General features: G+C 40.8%; 1 protein-coding gene across 4 annotated transcripts in view; it reads right to left on the minus strand.

Moving 5' to 3' along the window:
* Positions 1-9519: 9519 nt before the first annotated feature.
* Positions 9520-13559, minus strand: part of LOC137351578 (small glutamine-rich tetratricopeptide repeat-containing protein alpha-like) — a 44391-nt gene continuing 40351 nt past the window's right edge. For all 4 annotated transcript variants that reach the window (XM_068016140.1, XM_068016137.1, XM_068016138.1 and 1 more), the window contains one exon: positions 9520-13357. The gene's annotated coding sequence lies outside the window, so the exon portion shown is untranslated. The remainder of the gene's footprint in view (positions 13358-13559) is intronic.

Raw genomic sequence — 13559 nt, forward strand, 5'->3', positions numbered from 1 at the left:
AGGTGAGGTGAGAGTGACTGCCCTTGACATCAAGGCAGCATTTGACCGAGTATGGCATCAAGGAGCCCTAGCAAAACTGGAGTCAATGGGAATCAGGGGGAAAAATCTCTGCTGGTTGGAGTCATACCCAGCGCAAAGGAAGATGGCTGTGGTTGTTGGAGGTCAATCATCAGAGCGCCAGGACATCTCAGCAGGAGTTCCTCAGGGTAGTGTCCTAGGCACAACCATCTTCAGCTGCTTCATCAATGACCTTCCTTCAATCAAAAGGTCAGAAGTGGGGATGTTCACTGATGATTGCACAATGTTCAGCACCATTCGCGACTCCTCAAATACTGAAGCAGTCCGTGTAGAAATGCAGCAAGACCTGGACAATATCCAGGCTTGGGCTGATAAGTGGCAAGTAACATTTGCGCCACACAAGTGCCAGGCAATGCCCATCTCCAACAAGAGAGAATCTAACCATCTCCCTTTGACATTCAATGGCATTACCATCGCTGAATCCCCCACTATCAACATCCTAGGGGCTACCACTGACCAGAAACTGAACTGGAGTTGCCATATAAATACTGTGGCTACAAGAGCAGGTCAGAGGCTTGGAATCCTGTGGCGAGTAACTCACCTCCTGACTCCCCAAATCCTGTCCACCATCTACAAGGCACAAGTCAGGAGTGTGATGGAATACTCTCCACTTGCCTGGATGGATGCAGCTCCAACACTCAGGAAGCTCGACACCAACCAGGACAAAACAGCCCTCTTGATTGCATCCACAAACATTCACTCCCTCCACCACTGACGCACAGTGGCAGCAGTGTGTACCATCTACAAGATGCACTGCAGCAACGCACCAAGGCTCCTTAGACAGCACCTTCCAAACCCGAGACCTCTACCATCTCGAAGGACAAGAGCAGCAGATGCATGGGAACATCACCATCTGCAAGTTCCCCTCCAAGTCACACACCATCCCGACTTGGAACTATATCACCGTTCCTTCACTGTTGCTGGGTCAAAATCCTGGAACTCCCTTCCTAACAGCACTGTGGGTGTACCTACCTCACATGGACTGCAGTGATTCAAGAAGGCAGCTCACCACCACCTTCTCAAGGGCAATTACGGATGGGCAATAAATGCTGGCATATCCAGAGATGCCCACATCCCATGAATGAATTTTTAAAAAATGTATTAAGGGTACTGGAATTGGAACTGCAGCGCCAAAAATCTACAGCAAACCACCATCTTTGCATGGATCACAGAGGGCTACATTGTCGCAATCAACTGACTTACAATTGTCAGATGCTATAAAATAAAGCATGCTTACATAACAACCAGGTACTGTAGGGTAATGGTTATGTTACCAAACTAGTAATCCAGAGACCTGGATTAATATTCCAGAAAACATGGGTTTAAATCCCACCAAACCAGTTGGAGAATTTTTAAATTCAGTTCAATATATGGAAATGAAAAGCTGATATCATTGAAAAAATTCCCCAAGAAGCCGTTGGCTTGTCGTAAAGAAACCCAACAAACAGTTCAAATGTCATTTAGGGAACAACAGTAACTTGCACTAATATAGCGCTTTCAACATAGAAAAAAAGTCCCAAGACACCAGACCAAAGCATTATCAATGGTGGAGCAATGGCAGAAAACTATTCTTTTCTGGTCTGTCCTACATGTGACTCCAGTCCCACACCTACATGGTTGACTCTTAACTGACCACTGAAGTGGCCTTTAAAGCCTATCAATTGTACTAAAACCCCTAGAATTTGGTTCCAGGTGGCGACCCACCACTTTTTCAGGGCAAACAAAGATGAGTAATAAATGCCAAGCTTGCCAACAATGGCCACATCCACAGTATGAGTTAAAACAAAGTCTAGGTTTACAATGTAAAAATCATTGAGAAAAGGCTTTTTAAAAAAAATACTCTGGTACCTTAATCCAGGTTCAGCAAATTAATCTATGTTAGCTGATTGAGAGGAGCTGCACAATTTATAAAATCAGAGTCATTATGGCACAGACGGCCATTCAGCCCATCAAGTTCATGCAACTCTCTGTAGAGAAATCCAGTCAGTCCCATTCTAGCACTCTATCTCTGTAGCCCTACAAGTTTATTTTCCTCAGGTGCCTATCCAATTTCTTTTTGAAATCATTAATCATCTCCCCTTCCACCACCCTGGTGTGGATTGTGTTCCAGGTCATTGCCAATTCCTGCGTAAAAAAGGTCTTCCTCACAACCCCCTACATCTCTTGCCCAAAACCTTAAATCTGTGTCCCATTTGTAATCACAATCAGTACAGCATAGAATGAGACCATTCAACCTGTCGTGTCTATGCTGGTTCTCCAAAGGAGCAATTTACCTATTTGCCACTCCCCAGCCTTCTCTCCATAGCCCTGCACATTCTTTTCAGATAATAATCCAATTCCCTTATGAATTCCTCAATTGAACCTGCCTCCACCACACAATCAGGCAGCGCATTCCACATCCTAACCACTCGCTGCGTGAAAAGGTTTTTCCTCATGTCCACATTGCTTCTTTTGCCAATTACCTTAAATCTGTGCCTTCTTTGTTCTGATCCTTCCACCAGTGGGAACAGATTTTTGGCATCTACTCTGTCCAGACCCCTCATGATTTTGTATACCTCTATCAGATCTCCTCTCAACCTTCTCGTCAATGACGAAAACAGTCCCAACTTTTCCAATCTATCCATGTAACTGAAGCTCCTCATCCCTGGAACCATTCCCGTGAAACTTTTCTGCTCTCTCTAGTTGGGAACTCAATGGATGCAAATTTTGTTTGTCTCACAACTGGTTTCTTTCCTTTAAATCTTTATAGCGAGTGGAATACATGGCAAGTGCCAAGTTCGCATTGCCAACTCTAGCTGGATGCCTTCCTGGAGGTTTCATCACATGACCCCCTCCCTCTAACTGCCCCATCCCCAAGCTCCCTTAATTGGTTGCCCAAATTATTCACCCATGCAGTGCACTTCCTTCCCACGTCTCAACAGGAAGCCTATACATATGTATATTAAATAATGTAAAATATAATAAATATAAATTATTATAGTGGAGCACTTGCACTTTTCTAAAACAAAGTGATTATGAAAAATGCATTCGTTATTCACAGCACATTCAAGTAAAGGGAATATGCTGCCCAGATTTTTACTATCTAGATATAGTTCTGATATTTAATGGTCATGCAAGTTTAGCAGTTTTTGCCTGGATTGCTAGCTTTATCAATTCAAACACAACACTTACAATACCATCTAAAGCAGAATCCCCATATGACCATTGTTACAATTCTTTTTAATACGGTACAAATATTCAACAAATTGTAACAAATATATTCTTTCAGATTGTAGATTCAATTAAGAAACAAATATTTATTCAAATGTTATTCTATTCAAAGAATGCTCTTTGAAATCCTCGGTCTTGGAAGGGATATATGATTTTTCTAGTAGTAAGAGCGCAAAAGTTACAGGGTAAATTTAAGTAATCCGAACAAACACTGTTGAACTACGTCTGAAAAATTAGACAATCAGTATTACTCTCCTTATACTTGCTCATAAAAGAACAGAACGCCATTTGTCCCATTCAGACAATTGTACCATTTTGTTAGCGATTGCAGCTCCATTGATTTAATATTAATTCTCTGCCCCTTTCTTGCATCCCTTAATACTCTTGCTTCCTTACTTAGTAGGTTTGCTTATTTCTTTCCATTACATACTTTATTTTCAGTGTTTCCCCACTTCCCAGAGTATTGCTTCTATATTTTGTGTGTGTATTTGGTGGGGAGGGAGAGAACAGAAATGCATGCACATTGGGGCTTTTCCTAGTTATTCCTATTGCTCCGTTTGTACATTGATCTACACTACTTTAAGAAGTTGTGTGACCGGAATTGGAGAACTATTGCTTTATTGCTCAAGTCTCACCAATTCATTTCTGGATTATTCTGCCCTGCACTCAAGGTTAGGATTTGAGCTGATCATATTTAAACAAAGGAGGAACAAATGGACGTGTTTCCTTGTACCGCCTCACATCCTCTCCAGCTACCTCAAAGTGCTTCACAGTCACTGAATGTCTTTCAAAGTGTATTCACTATTATCACATGAGTAAATACAGCAAGGTGCATGGGAAAACCATCACCAAGTCACACAGCATTCTTGGGCATATAGCACCATTCATTCACAGAATAGAAAAGTTACAGCACAGAAAGAGGCCATTCAGTCCATTGCGTCTGCGCTGGCTGAAAAAAATAGACGCACAATCTAATTCCACCTTCCAGCACCTGGTCAGTAGCCTTGCAGGTTACAGCACTTCAGGTGCAGGTCCAGGTACCTTTTAAATGAATTGAGGGTTTCTACCTCCACCACCGATCCGGGCAGTGAATTCCAGACACCCACGACCCTCTAGGTGAAAAAGGTTTTCCTTATGTCCCCTCTAATCCTTCTACCAATCACCTTAAATCTGTGCCCCCTGGTAATTAACCTCTCCACGAGGGGAAACAGGTCTTTCCTGTCTACTCTACCTAGGCCCCTCATAATTTTGTACACCACAATTAAGTCATCCTTCAGCCTCCTCCGTTCTAAGGAAAACAACCCTAGCCCTGGCAACATTCTTGTAAATCTCCTCTGTACTCTCTCCAGAGCAATTATGTCCTTCCTGTAATGTCACTGGGTCAAAATGCTGGAACTCCCTACCTAACAGCACTGTGCGAGTCCATTCACCACATGGACTGCAGCAGTTCAAGAATGGGGATCACCACAATCTCAAGGGCAACTAGATATAGGCAATAACTGTCAGTCTTGCCAGCAACATACTGAAGAATTTTATTTTATTTTTTTTAAAACAACCAATTTTCACAGAGTAAGGCCCCACAAACAGAAAATGAGATGTTACTATTTAACTTGTTCTTGAGGGTGTTAAATGAGGGATGAATATGGGCCAGGATACCAGGAAATCTCCATGCTCTTCTTCAAATAGCACTATATGGGCAGGCAGACATTTAACATCTATCTGAAATACAGCATCTCCAATCAATGTAGCACTCCCACAGTACTGCATTGAAGTACCAGCCTGATATAGGTTGAGGGCTTGCACTGGAGCTGGAACCCAAAAATCTTCTCATTCAGACAAAATGCTATCACATGAGCCAATCTGACACCTTATCACATACTACAATTGAGTAATTGTTAAAGATTATTAACCCCATTTATTCCATAACAATTATAAAGTACCCAGTGATGAAACAAACACTGCAATTATCACTTTTTGACAAATACAGTAGCCAATTTGTGCACAGCAAGGTCCCACAAACTGCAATGAAACATGACCAGATAATCAGTATTTATTGATATTGGTCAAAGGATAAATGTTGTCCAGGACACCATAATGTCTCAACGCTTCTTCAAACAATGGCATGGGATCTTTTATGCCCACTTGAGCAGGCAGACAAGATCTTGGTTCAGCATCTCACATGACAGAAGGCACCTCAGTGTAGCACTCCCTTGGTCCTTCACAGAAATGGCTGCCTAGATCAGATGGACTCAAATGTTGGGTGGGGCTTGAACCTACTACCTTCTGAATCAGAAGCAAGAGTGCTACCAGAGAGAAGGCTGACAAAAAGCTAACTTTTTTTTGTATAGACACCGAAGGATCTGCTACATATTACCAGAATTTTATGTAAAACACCATCTTCATTCCAATTTTATATTTTAATTATCCCGTTTATTTTATTTTCAACGTAAAACTCAATTCCGTTAACCTAACTTGTTTACTTCATTATTCATCTAAATTTGTTCACACATTTTTGTTAATCTTGAAGCTGAGATGACAGCCATATCTTTAAACCTTTCTTTAAAAAAAGTTAATTGCAATGGTCAAGGCTGCAGTTTATTAAGTGGTTCCCTTAGGCTTTCCTGCACCGAATGCAGACCAGTTGGGTGCAGACTAGATCTCAACTGTCTTGCACATTGTGCAAAGAAACTACCATCCAATCATTTAACACTCTTTACTCACAGAAGGCTGATGGGGAACCTGATTGAAATCTTTAAGATTTTCCATGGGTTTGATAGTGTAGACAGAGAGGATGTCGTCATTTGTGGGGGAAAGACATAAACCAGGGGCCATAAATATAAGATAGTTACTAATAATTCCAATAGGGAATTCATGAGAAACAAACATGGACTGGTTGTGGTACATAGATATGCATTTAAGGGGATGCTAGATATTTACATGAGGGAGAAAAGAGTACAAGGATATGCTGATAGGGTTAGATGAAGAAGGGTGGGAGGAGGCCCATGTAGAGCCCCATAGACCTCAGCTTAACAGCTCATCCAAAGCACACAACTCTGCCACCAGTGTTCTCCTTCAGTAGTTCACTATCAGATTAGCTTCTGTGCATGAAATCAGAGTGTAACATGAAACCACAACCATGGCAGTAAAAATTAAATTGCAATGTATCAAAAGAACAACTTAAAGACAATTTGTAACCTACTTAAAAGTATTTCTCTCCAATGTGAAGTCAAGCAATAGCACCATCCTGTGGTTAGAAATAGTGTTAACTGTCAATCTGTTAACACTGAAGCTGGGCTGTGTAAAAGTAACAGGGTCTTGCACACACACACACACACACACACACACACACAGACAGAAGCTTGGACAAGTCATGAGTGGTGGCTTTAAAATTCTCATCCTTATTTTTAAATCCCTCCGTTGCCTTGCCTCTCCCTATCTCTGTAACCTCTTTCAGCATACTACACTCCAAGATCTCTGAACATCCCCGAGTTCCATCGCTCCTTAATTAGTGGCCGTGCTTTCACTTGCCTAGGTCCCAAGCTAAAGAAGTCCCTCCCTAAACCTCTCTCTCTGCTTTTAAGACGTTCCTTAAAATCTACCTTTTTGACCAAGCTTTTCGTCACCTGTCTTGGTTTCTATGGTGGTGGAGGCAGAAACCCTCAACTCATTTGAAAGGTACCTAGACCTGTATCTTAAGCCCTGTAACCTGCAAGGCTATAGCACCAGCTGCTGGAAGGTGGGATTAGAATGGGCAGCTAGTTTTTTTCAGCACAGACACGATGGGCTGAATGGCCTTTTTCTGTGCTGTAACTTTTCTGATTTCTCTCCCAAAAGCTTTGTGGCTCAGTGTCAAATCATTTTGGATTTTTGCCTTGGACAGTTTGACTCCTTTAAAGGTGCAATATAAAAAAATCTTTTTAAGCTGCATCTGTTCATATTTGTTTAAATTGTAAAATGATTATGTATATGGGATGTATATTTTAGTAAATTTGCATGGGGGGGGGGGGGGGGGGCAGTGACACAGGATTTCACTGAATACTTCTTCCCAGCTTAAAATTTATGTTAAACTTATTCATTCATGAGATGTGGGCATCACTGGCAAGGTTAGCATATATTGCCCATCGAGAAGGTCGTTGTGAGCCACCTTCTTGACTACAACTAATTGGCTTGCCAGCCCAGTTCAGAGGCCAGTTAAGACCCAAATACGTTGCTCTGGGTCTGGAATCACAGACAAGACTGGGTAATGATGTCCTTACCCAAAGGACATTAGTGAACCAGCTAAGTTTTTATAACAATCCCATAGCTACATGGTGAGCATTACTGATTACTAGCTGTGTATTCCATATTTATTCAACAAATTGCATTGAAATTCCCCACTAGGGTGGGATTTGAACTCATGTCTCTGGTCATTAAGGCTCTGGATTATTAATTCAGCAGCATAGCCACTATACTACCATAACCCCTGATAACACAACTGTGCTTAAAAAGGAGTTAAAGTTAAAACAAGGTTCCATTAATTTTGCCCTTTTGTCACGAAGGTGCAATTGCTATGTGGAACATGACTGCTATGACCAGCATCTGTATGCAACTAACTGTTGCGGCATACTGATCCAATCCATGCTTTGTCTCAAAGGCTTGATTATAATTTATCTCTGGTATCAGACACCTGATTTGATGTAATAATGCATTCCATGCATTGTAGCAGCTATTTGACGCTTTCAATCTATCCCATGTTTTGTATCTGATCTTAGAACAGGCTGAAGTGACTTCACTGACCGTAGAGGTAGCATTTAAGGAAGCGATTGGAAATATGGACCTGAGGTACTGGCAAGTCTGGCGAATGTTGTTCAGGGATACATCAGAACTATTCCAAATTGCCTGAATCCTTTTACACTACAAATACCGCTAACAAAAGATGATTTATGAAGTTAGTGATAGCTTTCGTCACCCATCAACTTTCCCTCAGTTTACTGCGACCTGGTGACAACCACTGTGTACTTAGTTAGTGGGCAGAGTTAAAATATCTCAAATTTTAACAGAATGAAGCACTTTCAAGACATAGGTAAGAGTGATGCGCTGCCATTGTCACACTGCAGACCCTGGGTTAGTCAACAGAATGACCTCAGCGTTGCAAAGCTCCACATAAAATTCATCCGTCTCCCTCCCCTCCAAGAAATGTCACATGGCATCCACAAAATGATCCTGTTATTGTGGTCTCCTCTACATTCGGGACACCAAACGCAGATTGGGCGACTGCTTTGCTGTTCAGTATGCAAGCATGACCTTGAGCTTGTCATTTTAATTCTCAGTCCCACTCCTCGGTCTGACCTCGGTCTCCTCCAGTTTCAATGAAGCACACGGAATCTCAAGGAACAGCACTTCATATTTTGATTAGCTACTTCACAAACTTCCAGAGTCAAAACTGAATTGAACAAGTTTGGATCATAACCACTGCTCCCAGTTTTTCAGACAGCAGTTGCTGTTAATTGCTGATTCTGTTGATCTAATCACTCCTGCCTTCCACCTGATCACAGACCTTACCCTCCCCCTCCGTGTGCACTTGCTTAAAACCGGTTATATCTCAAACATTTTCCAGTTCTGAACAAAGGTCACTGGCCAGTAACGTTAACTGTTTCCCTCTCCACAGACGCTGAAGACTTGCTGAGTATTGGGCGACACAGTGGCGCAGTGGTTAGCACCACAGCCTCACAGCTCCAGCGACCTGGGTTCAATTCTGGGGAATGCCTGTGTGGAGTTTGCAAGTTCTCCCTGTGACCGCGTGGGTTTTCACCAGGTGCTCCAGTTTCCTCCCACAGCCAAAGACTTGCAGGTTGATAGGTAAATTGGCCATTATAAATTGCCCCTAGTATTGGTAGGGGAAGGTGGGGATGTGGTAGGAACATGGGATTAGTGTAGGATTAGTATAAATGGGTGTTTGATGGTCGGCACAGACTTGGTGGGCCGAAGGGCCTGTTTCAGTGCTGTATCTCAAAATAAAAAAATATTTTCAGCATTTTGTATTTATATTGCTGAGAGGTGTTTTTCTACTTTCAAAGGGCTAGCTTGTCCTTTACTGTCACAAGACTCAAATAAATAGTTTTCAGATACATTGTACACTACACAGATATAGTTAACACCAATAAGCCCAGTAACCAAATTCTAGTCAGCCAATAATTCTCTTCCAATGTTTGAATTCTTATGTGTACTTTTACACAAGAACACATAAAGATGTTTCTTCACAAGTTTGCATTTTAATGCAGGCATCAAAATTCTTAATTTAACACAGATACAGCCACTCCTCCAATTAAAAAACTGACTGATTACATTTAAACACAAACCTCAAGGTTCAAAGTGGAACATTTCAGTATTTTTTTAAAAATATATTCATCAACTGTAGTAAAAGGTTTCCGCTAATTGGGCTACATATTTTATATGACAGTTGTGGTGGGTGGCGTGTCAGATCAAGGACTCAAATCTAAAGCGTTGACTTTTTTCGTGGCCAATTGACCTGCTGCAGTTTTTATTGCAGGTGTGATTTATCAAATACCATTAACAGTGCAGAACAAATACAAGCTGCATTGAATTTCAATGCCGTGGGAGTCATCCTTGAGTATGATCATCACATGCTGACTAATAGTCATTAGAATAGCCTGTCCAATGATCATTAGATAGATGCAACCTCCAAAATCACTGAGCCATACAGACCAATGATGTTTTGGTTTCCTAGTCATAGAGTCGTACAGCATAGAAACAGGCCCTTCGGCCCACGCCGACCATAATGCCTATCTATACTACTCCCACCTGCCTGCATTTATTCCATACCCCTCTATGCGCTTATTTAGCTGATCTCAACTGGGGGCTGCACTAGGGGTGCTAAAAATGGTTGCATAGGTACAGGAACAGGCAGACATTCAGCTCAGAGTCTGTTTCACAATTCAATTAGATAATGGCTGATCTGTACGTCAACATTTACATGCCTCCCTTTCAAATCTTTTAATACTTAACAAAAGTAGAGATGTTAGTCTTGAAAATATCAATTCACCCAGTATCCACAGCCTTTTGCAGGGATGAAAGAGTGTTCCAGACTTCCACTATGCTTTGTGTCTGGAAGGATTTGCTTCCTGATTTCATAGCTAAAAGGCTTAGCGCAATTTTTATGATAATGCCCTCTTGTTCTGGATTCCCCCACTGGAGGAAATTACTTCTCTCCTAAAATATCAAATCCCTTAATCATTTTAAATACCTTGATTAAATCATCCTTCAACTGCCTAAAATCAAGGGAATACAAAACAAGTTATGCCACATGGCCTCAATTTAGTTGGGCTGAATGGCTTATTTCTGTATATTCTACATAATCTATGCAACCCATTTAATTACTGTGGTGAATGTGCACTATATCTCTTCCAAGGGCAATACATCCATCTTGCGATTCAGTGATCAAGTAGCCAAATAGGGTCTGACCAAGGCTCTGAACAACTGCATTATCACTTAGATTAGAATTCTGATCCCCTCATTGTCCTTAGTATTTAGGAAAGGAAGAAACATCAGCCAGGGTTCTTGCCCAGGATCTAGTGAGCCTTGCTGGAAAATATATGTATATAAATTCCAAACAAGGACAGGATTATGGTTTGAAGAATGGCAATTAGGTTCGGATGCTGGAGGGCAGCCCAATATTTGTGGATTCATAAACTCCATTTTAGTGCATTACAGCTTTGGGAAGAGTAAGAAAATCGGAGGCAAAATGAGAGGGGTGTCGTCATGTCATTTTGGGCTCGAATTCAAAGCCACAAAAGGGAATAGTTTTCCAAACACAAACACCACAACAAACACAACTGAACTGCTGTACAGAACTTTATCTGTTACTGTTTTACATAACGAGATCCTGACTGATGACAAAATTCTAATAATTTTAAGTTCCTGGATTCTTTGCGTGGATTAAACAAACATTGCACCGTGTCCCTCCCGCCCCCAACTTTTTCTTTAAAAATAATACAAATGTATAAAGGCAGATTACTCTGGGGGTAGCAGTATGTTTACGACAAAGTATTAACCTTCATTATTACAAATGGAAAAGGACCAACCATCTGCTGGGCTGAAATTCTGCTTAAATAAATACTCACTTCAAGGAGGGTGGCTGCACATAACTGCTAATCGGGAACAAGGAACATGAGAAGTTGCACCTCATTTGAAATGAGTTTTAATCCATTCCCAGGCATAATTGTGTGTGTTTATGTTTAAATGAGTAAAATAACAAATGTTTGCAATTAACTCATTCTTAGAATACTGAAACATTGTGAATCGAGAACAGGGGTGTCCTGGCATTCAAAACCACAGGCAATTCAATCTTTATTGCGTTTTATATATTTCTTCTTTGCTGGTATGTCCTGTTTACATTTTAAGGGCCTTGTGGCTTGGAAAGGGCTGTTCTCATCACTGTTGTTCCTTTGCTAGATAAATCCTTGGCTAGAACATCAGGATCTGTTAGTATTTGAAACTTATGGTAGATGCAAATGAATGGGACCATGAACTTTATGTGCGGCTCCTGAGACTCTATGGTATACTTGAAAACAAGTGCTCGGGACACCCCCATCCTGGAACAGACTCGTTATCTACTTACAGAATCACTAGCTTGTGACCACCGAATAAGTCAAATTCAACTTTTATAACTTGGGATTCCATTTTTGTTTTAAACCAGTGTATTACAAATTGCATTCTGTGATCCAGTAAGTTTAGAATGAATTAATTAGAGGACTAGTTTACTGCTGACTGGGTAAATCAAATTTATTACAGGGACTTTCACCAGCATTTTGGGCTTGCAGAGTCTATTTTTCCTTCAAAACTCCAAACCAGTGGGCTTGGCCATGGGGCACAGGCTGAATATATGTGTGCAAACAGGTCACCAAAGTATTTCCATGAATACCTTATGTGGATTTTAAAAAAGATTCCATAAGCAAGTTGTTTAAGACATTTAAGGGCAATACCTTGAGTGACAGAATGGGAGAACTTACACTTCAATTAGTCCTCTCCTTTCATGATTAGGTATTGGTTATAAACACTGGCTCCTAATGAAGATCTTTTTATTCCTACAGCTAGAACAATGCAAATTACATTCTCAATCCTCAGAAAGCGATGAGTTTTGGTTGTGCTGGGAACAGGTGCCGCTGTCCCAAACAGTGTGGCTGACATTACTACACTGGGACGTTTCAACAATCATAAAACAAGTGGGAGGTTAAATTTTAAATATATGGATGCTAATTTTTTTTGCATGCAGCGTCTGGAGTATACACTGTAAAAGCAACTACAAACTGGAAGTTGAGCTCAGTTCTGTCGAGCTGGTGTTTTCTCAAACAATTGTCATCGAAAAGGTTCCACCATTTCACTCCCGGGGCCAATTAAGATTCATGTTCATCTCTTGTTTTTAAACAGCTAAATTTAAAAAGACTAGACACAAATCCTTCTGCTATTATTTTCATATCATCTTCTGCACCATTAAAAAGCCTACGTGAACAAAAAACAGAAGTGATGTTAATCATACTGTAAGCTGAACTAGTTTGTATTTATAAATATGGCTTCTGCTGTTCCATTCTCCTGAACAGACGAAATGCTGGAAAAAATGTTTGACAAAAAAAAATTCTTATGCAAGCTTTGTAAACAATACAAAGCGAATGAGGGAAATGTCAGTACTGAGAGGGCGAGGTATGGAGCCACTGTTGTTAGCTTCTGTTGTTTTTAAAAAGGAACAGTAGAATCTTACAGGACGACAGACGTTCTGGAGAAGTGATAAAGAGCAGCTAGATGTTCCTCTGTGAACACTCTGATTAAAAAAAACTTGAGAATCACAGAAAGCTCAATACATAAATTCCACAAAAAGGTCGATTAGTGGCTTTTGCAAGCTTGAAACCTAGTTTTTTTTTTTAAATTCCGTATTTACAAGTTGTCAGCTCTCCACTTTGAAGATCCGGCTGAACATGCAAATGACAGTACAAATCATTACTTAAGTTCCTGATGGCAAAGTGAAGAACAAACGACCTCAACTTGTAGTAGTAAGGGTTGGACTGATGCACATCTCCTGCAAAATTAACATCCAAAAATTAATCAACATATGAAATCTGATTTGAGGAAATTCAGGTTTCCAATCACATACAGGTCGTCTTACAGGTTAAAAAAAATATATATATATTTTCTCCCGCCTCCCTAAAGATGCAGGGGTATGGTTCAACCCTCTTGTGTGCTCTGTAAAGGGCTACTCTTCACATGCGAGAGTCTGCAGA

This window comes from Heterodontus francisci, chromosome 36, assembly GCF_036365525.1.
Source record: "Heterodontus francisci isolate sHetFra1 chromosome 36, sHetFra1.hap1, whole genome shotgun sequence".
NCBI classification, from domain to species: domain Eukaryota; kingdom Metazoa; phylum Chordata; class Chondrichthyes; order Heterodontiformes; family Heterodontidae; genus Heterodontus; species Heterodontus francisci.